This window comes from Anomaloglossus baeobatrachus, chromosome 9 (genome assembly GCF_048569485.1).
Source record: "Anomaloglossus baeobatrachus isolate aAnoBae1 chromosome 9, aAnoBae1.hap1, whole genome shotgun sequence".
NCBI lineage: Eukaryota > Metazoa > Chordata > Amphibia > Anura > Aromobatidae > Anomaloglossus > Anomaloglossus baeobatrachus.
The window spans coordinates 136,051,428-136,057,427 of NC_134361.1; positions in this window are offsets into that span (position 1 = coordinate 136,051,428).

Genomic DNA, 6,000 nt, shown 5'->3' on the forward strand with positions numbered 1-6,000 from the left:
GCTTGCATAACCTAAAACCTTTCATGGCCAACAGCATCTCCATACTTCCATCAAGCACATCTGATATGTAATTGCTTGGGATTGGCAAGGGGAGCTGTCAGCAGCAGATTTTGATGACTTACATGTGACGCGTCCGCGCCGGGGCCTGGTGGTTACTCGTTACCGGGCCGCAATTCTATTTCTGGGATGCTGCGATGGCGGAGGCCCGGCTCAGTGACCCTGGCGGTGTCACACAAATAAAGATGGTGGGGGAATATGTACAGGGAAGATGTTGTGATGCCACCTGTGGTATGCAACAAGATAAGTGCTGCCGCTGCCGTTCGGTCCTCCCTAGGGTCGGTGGTGACGCAGTAGAGAATGGAATTGGTCTGCACAGGTAAAGCTGGGCCCCAGGGCTGTTGTGAGTAGGAGTCTGTAATGGTGGGGCGCAGGACCGGAGGCGTGGGGAATAACCGGACAACACAGGGATGCAGTAAAGATCTATACTCACAGTTCAGAGTTCCATGTTAGCACATCCAGACAAATGCTGCTGGAGTCCCAGGTTCTGCTGTGATGGGCTCAACCCAATCCCGGATAGTTCAGAGGCACAACCCGGTATAACCCTCTGTGTCCCTTTCCTGGTCGTCTTCCTGTGCTGACCTCTCCCACCTGTCCCACGCCTGCACACACAGAGCCCTAAGCTGGTGTCTGCTGGCCCTCTCGGACGGCATGAAGCTCTATCATTTTCGCCCTATGTGGCCACCTTTTCACTGATTGTGTGTGGATTTGGCTTCAGCACTTGAAGTAATCTCCGCCTCCAGTTAGCTAACTGAGTCTTGAAGCGCTCCACTACTTGAGGGGCCGGTCCCCTTCTGCGGCCAAGTCCCTCCACTCCGGTACATTGTATGTGGAACAAGGCCACGAAGTATGGTTGCTCCCGTGGGTTCTAGAACCCTTTCTGTCATGCGCCTGGGCTGAGCTGCTGCAGCTCCAGACTACAAGTCTTGACTCCTCCACTGCTCCTTCTCGACTGCCTCACTTTCTACAGGCTGCTCCCATTAACTAGACTCCACCTCCCAGCCTGGCCTCGGACTGATACTAGGCCCTTAACATGGTGTGATGAGGTGTTGCTGAGTGAGAGTGTCTGTGTTTTGTGTATAGAGGTTTATGACCCTCTCCTTACCCGGGAATGGAATACTACACCTCTGGCTGAGATGCAGTACCTCTGTGGTGACTAAAGCCTCAGGGGCGCCACACATGCCTGACAGAACATGACAGAACATTTCTCAGACAACCATTAATAACGATCGCGTACCGAGCAGTGTCCAACTGGCTAATCATGACTTCCATTATATGTGCAAAAATGTTTTCATGTATTTTCTGTGAGGGCAGCAGTTTTTTATGAGGACCTCGCTAACCCATACCGAGTGCACTTATATCATATTGCAGTGAGTCTTTTACTTTTGATTTTTTTACTTCCATTCTACTCTTTACTTGATTTGAGCCCGTCTGAGCATCTGACCAGCTTGACTCAAGTAACGAGCAGTTGAGCTTCATAGTGTTCACCCATCATTTCAAGTACCGAGCACCGAGCATTGTACTGCTCACCCATCATTTGTAATCTTCAGATTTCATGACACTGTGCAAAGTCAAGTCACTCAATGTCAGAGGCAGCAAAACAACATGAAAACATTTTTGAACCTTCAGTATATTTGAATGTATGTACTATGTACTTTATTCTTTTCTTTGTAGGCCTTTATATACCTTTTTATCTGGTTTCAGCTGAGATTTTCATATTGCCTTCAACTGTTACTTGCCACATATGAGTTTGAATGAGCATCACATGCTTGAAATAAACTTGTTTACCCACAATTTTGGAAAGGTGGCAACATTTTTGTCTGACTCATTTTTAGAGTTTTGTGTGGAATTATGTCCAATTTGCCTTTTTTCCTTACTTTGTGTTGTTCCAATGCATACAAGGGAAATAAACATGTCTGTAACAAAACTTGTTTAATTGCAATAATTTTCTGGAAGAAATGTTTCATTTTCTGAAACAATATCAAGGATGCCAACACTTTCGGCCATGACTTTAACACTAGAACTACTGGACTCGTGACACCTACTAGAACTACATAGTGCGAAGTAGTCAAAATGACTACCTCAGTAGTTCTAGTGTTAAAGGGTGCTTTACAGGCTGCGACATTGGTACCGATATATTGTCGGGGTCACGTCGTTAGTGACGCACATCCGGCACCGGTAGCGACATCGCAGCGTGTGACACCAAGGAGCGACAATCAACGATCACAGAATCGCTCAAAAAAAGTGATTGTTGACACGTCGCTCCTTTCCTTAATATCGCTGGTGCCACAGGTACAATGTTGTTCGTCCTTCCTGCGGCAGCACACATCGCTATGTGTGACATCGCAGGAACGACGAACATCTCCTTACCTGCGTCCACCGGCAATGCGGAAGGAAGGAGGTGGGTGGCATATTTATGTCCCGTTCATCTCCGCCCCTCCACTTCTATTGACCGGCCGCTTAGTGACGCCACAGAGACGTCGCTATGACGCCGAATGCACCTCCCCCTTGAAGGAGGGATTGTTCGGCGGTCACAGCGACGTCGTTGACAAGGTATGTGCATGTAACGCTGCTATAGCGATAATGTTCGCTACGGCAGCGAGCACCAAATATCGCACGAATGACAGGGGCGGGTGCTATCGCGCTCGACATCGCTAGCAATCGCTAGTGATTTCGCAGCGTTGTGAAGCACCCTTAAGTATTGAACACATCCCCAATTTTCTAAGTCAATATATTTCTAAAGGAACTATTGACATGAAGTTCTCACCAGATGTTGGTAACAATATATTAAATTCAAACAGGCAAAGAAATAACACCATAAATGTCCATAAATTAAGTTACAAATATGGCCAAAAGTGTTGACATCCTTGAAATTGTTCCAGAAAATGAAGTATTTCCGTCAGAAAAGTATTACAATTACACATCTTTTGGCATACACGTGTTTTTTTTCTTTTTTTTTGTATTGGAACAACAAAAAACTGAAAAAAAGGCAAATTGGATATAATTTCACACAAAATCCCAAAAATGGGCAACATAAAATTTATGGTATTGTTTCAAAATTCAGTGTAAACAACTTTGTTTGCTGCATGTGATGCTTGTTCAAATTCATTGTGGTGATTAACAGGTGTGGGCGATATGAAAATCATACATGTTACCAGAACAAAAGTGGAGAAGTTGACTCAATCTTTGTGTTAAGTGACTAGGTGTGCCACACTAAGGCGGGCTTTGCACACTACGACATCGCAGGCCGATGCTGCGATGCCGAGTGCGATAGTCCCCGCCCCCGTCGCAGCAGCGATATGTGGTGATAGCTGGCGTAGCGAAAGTTATCGCTACGCCAGCTTCACACACACACTCACCTGCCGTGCGACGTCCCTGTGGCCGGCGACCCACCTCCTTGTTAAGGGGGCGGGTCGTGCGGCGTCACTGCGACGTCACATGGCAGGCGGCCAATCGGAGCGGAGGGGCGGAGATGAGCAGGATGTAAACATCCTGCCCACCTCCTTCCTTCCGCATATCCTACGGAAGCCGCAGTGACGCCGGTAGGAGATGTTCCTAGCTCCTGCGGCTTCACACTCAGCGATGTGTGCTGCCGCAGGAGCGAGGAACAACATCGGACCATTGCGTCAGCGTAATTATGGATTACGCCGACGCTGCAGCGATGATACGATTACGACGCTTTTGCGCTCGGTAATCGTATCATCCAGGCTTTACACACTGCGATGTCGCATGCGATGCCGGATGTGCGTCACTTTCAATTTGACCCCACCGACATCGCACCTGCGATGTCGCAGTGTGCAAAGTGCCCCTAAGGATGGAGAACAAAAAGAGGAGAAAAGACATGTCAAAGGACTTGAGAACCAAAATTATTGAATAATATCAACTATCTCAAGGTTATATGTCAATTTCCAGAGATTTTTATATTCCTTCATCCCCAGTGCACAACCTAGTCAAGAAGTTCACAACCTATTGCACAGTAGCTAATGTCCCTGGATGTGGTCGGCAGAGAAAAAGTGATGAAATGAATTACACCCATCCTTTAAAGTAATTAATGTTTTTCTAGTTATAGTTTAATATATGAGTGTTATATGTATACCTTTGTGTGATTTCATTGTTATTAGAGGAGTAAAGGGTCACATATATTATGTGGGCTCTTTAATGACCTGCTGTTTTCTTTAAAAGAATTCTTCTTTAGTACAGATCCTTTTTGGACTGAGGACTAGTGATGAGCGAATAGTAACTATTCATTCTCAGATTATTATTCATAATGAATCCTAAAGTACTATTCCAGTATTTGTCACGTACCTAATGACCCTAATGCAAGTCAATGGGAAATCCAAGCATTTTTCTTATGTTGGCGAATACTGGAATAGTACTTGGTATAGTACTTGGTAATTGGTAAGTATTATCCAAACATGAATAGTTACGTTTCGCTCATCTCTACTGAGGACTACTTTTTCACCTTGAAGCAATTCCAAGGGCCACAAATCAACTTAAAAGAGTCTTATCATTTGAGGCATATTTGTCATATTAAAGCTAAATCGCAAAATTATAAGTTTCAGCACGACTCCCACATATTAGAGAATTTGTGTCCTCTTATCTTTCCTTTATATTCCACAAAGGAAGAAACCACACATGAATAAGACTCTCCCCACTGTATTTTACATGACTTGCTGCTCCCATAAAACTACAGAAAAATATCAACATACCTAAGTGTGGCCACCTCTCCTTTGCAGAGTGCCACTCAAGGATCAGGAGACCCAAATTCTTCCAATATATGGAGATCCCAAAGACTGACACGCAATGCATGACTCCTGCTTTCTCTAACATGGAAAATACATGTCAGATTCCTTAAGGCTGGGGGCCATACTGAATGTTATTGAGGGCTGCATGTGGCCCTCAGCCCACAGCTTGTGCCCCTTTGCTTTATTAAGCTTGCACAGCATATGGATATTTCAGCCTCCCAGCACCAATGTAACATTTTGGTTGGTGGGAGCTCAGAGAATTACTGCAGAAATACAGAATTTTCAGTGTATCCTTTCAGATAGAATTTGGCCAAAAATATATCCTATATTTAGGTTAGAAAAAAGCCTTCTTCATGGCTTATAACACCTGTTTGTTACCTTTCTCTTTTCAATCTGTTTTCATATCTGCTGACAGTATTGTCTTAGGGGTACTTCACACACAGCGAGATCGCTACTGAGATCGCTGCTGAGTCACGTTTTTTGTGACCTCATTAGCGATCTCGCTGTGTGTGACACTGAGCAGCGATCTGGCCCCTGCTGTGAGATCGCTGCTCGTTACACAGAGCCCTGGTTCGTTTTTTTATTGTTGCTCTCCCGCTGATAAGCACACATCGCTGTGTGTGACAGCGAGAGAGCAACAATCCTGAATGTGAAGGGAGCAGGAGCCGGCGTCTGACAGCCTGCAGTAAGCTGTAACCAAGGTAAACATCGGGTAACCAAGGTGGTTACCCGATATTTACCTTCGTTACCAGCCTCCGCAGCTCTCACGCTGCCAGTGCCGGCTCCTGCTCCCTGCACACGCTAAGTTAAGCGGTGTGAGCTGGTAACTAAGGTAAACATCGGGTAACCATACCCGATGTTTACCTTAGTTACCAGTGTCCGCAGCTTCCAGACGCCGGCTTCGTGCAAGCGCAGCGTCGCTTGCACGTCGCTGCTGGCTGGGGGCTGGTCACTGGTCGCTGGTGAGATCTGCCTGTTTGACAGCTCACCAGCGACCATGTAGCGATGCAGCAGCGATCCTGACCAGGTCAGATCGCTGGTCGGATCGCTGCTGCATCGCTAAAGTGTGAAGGTACCCTTAAGGCCATCACTCTGTTTGCACTGTACTGTTACTTTGTCTTCAGTGTTGCCTTCAAAGCTCAATTGTTCCTTCTTATGTTACATCCATTATTTCTCCAAATGTCTCAAGATCAGGTTT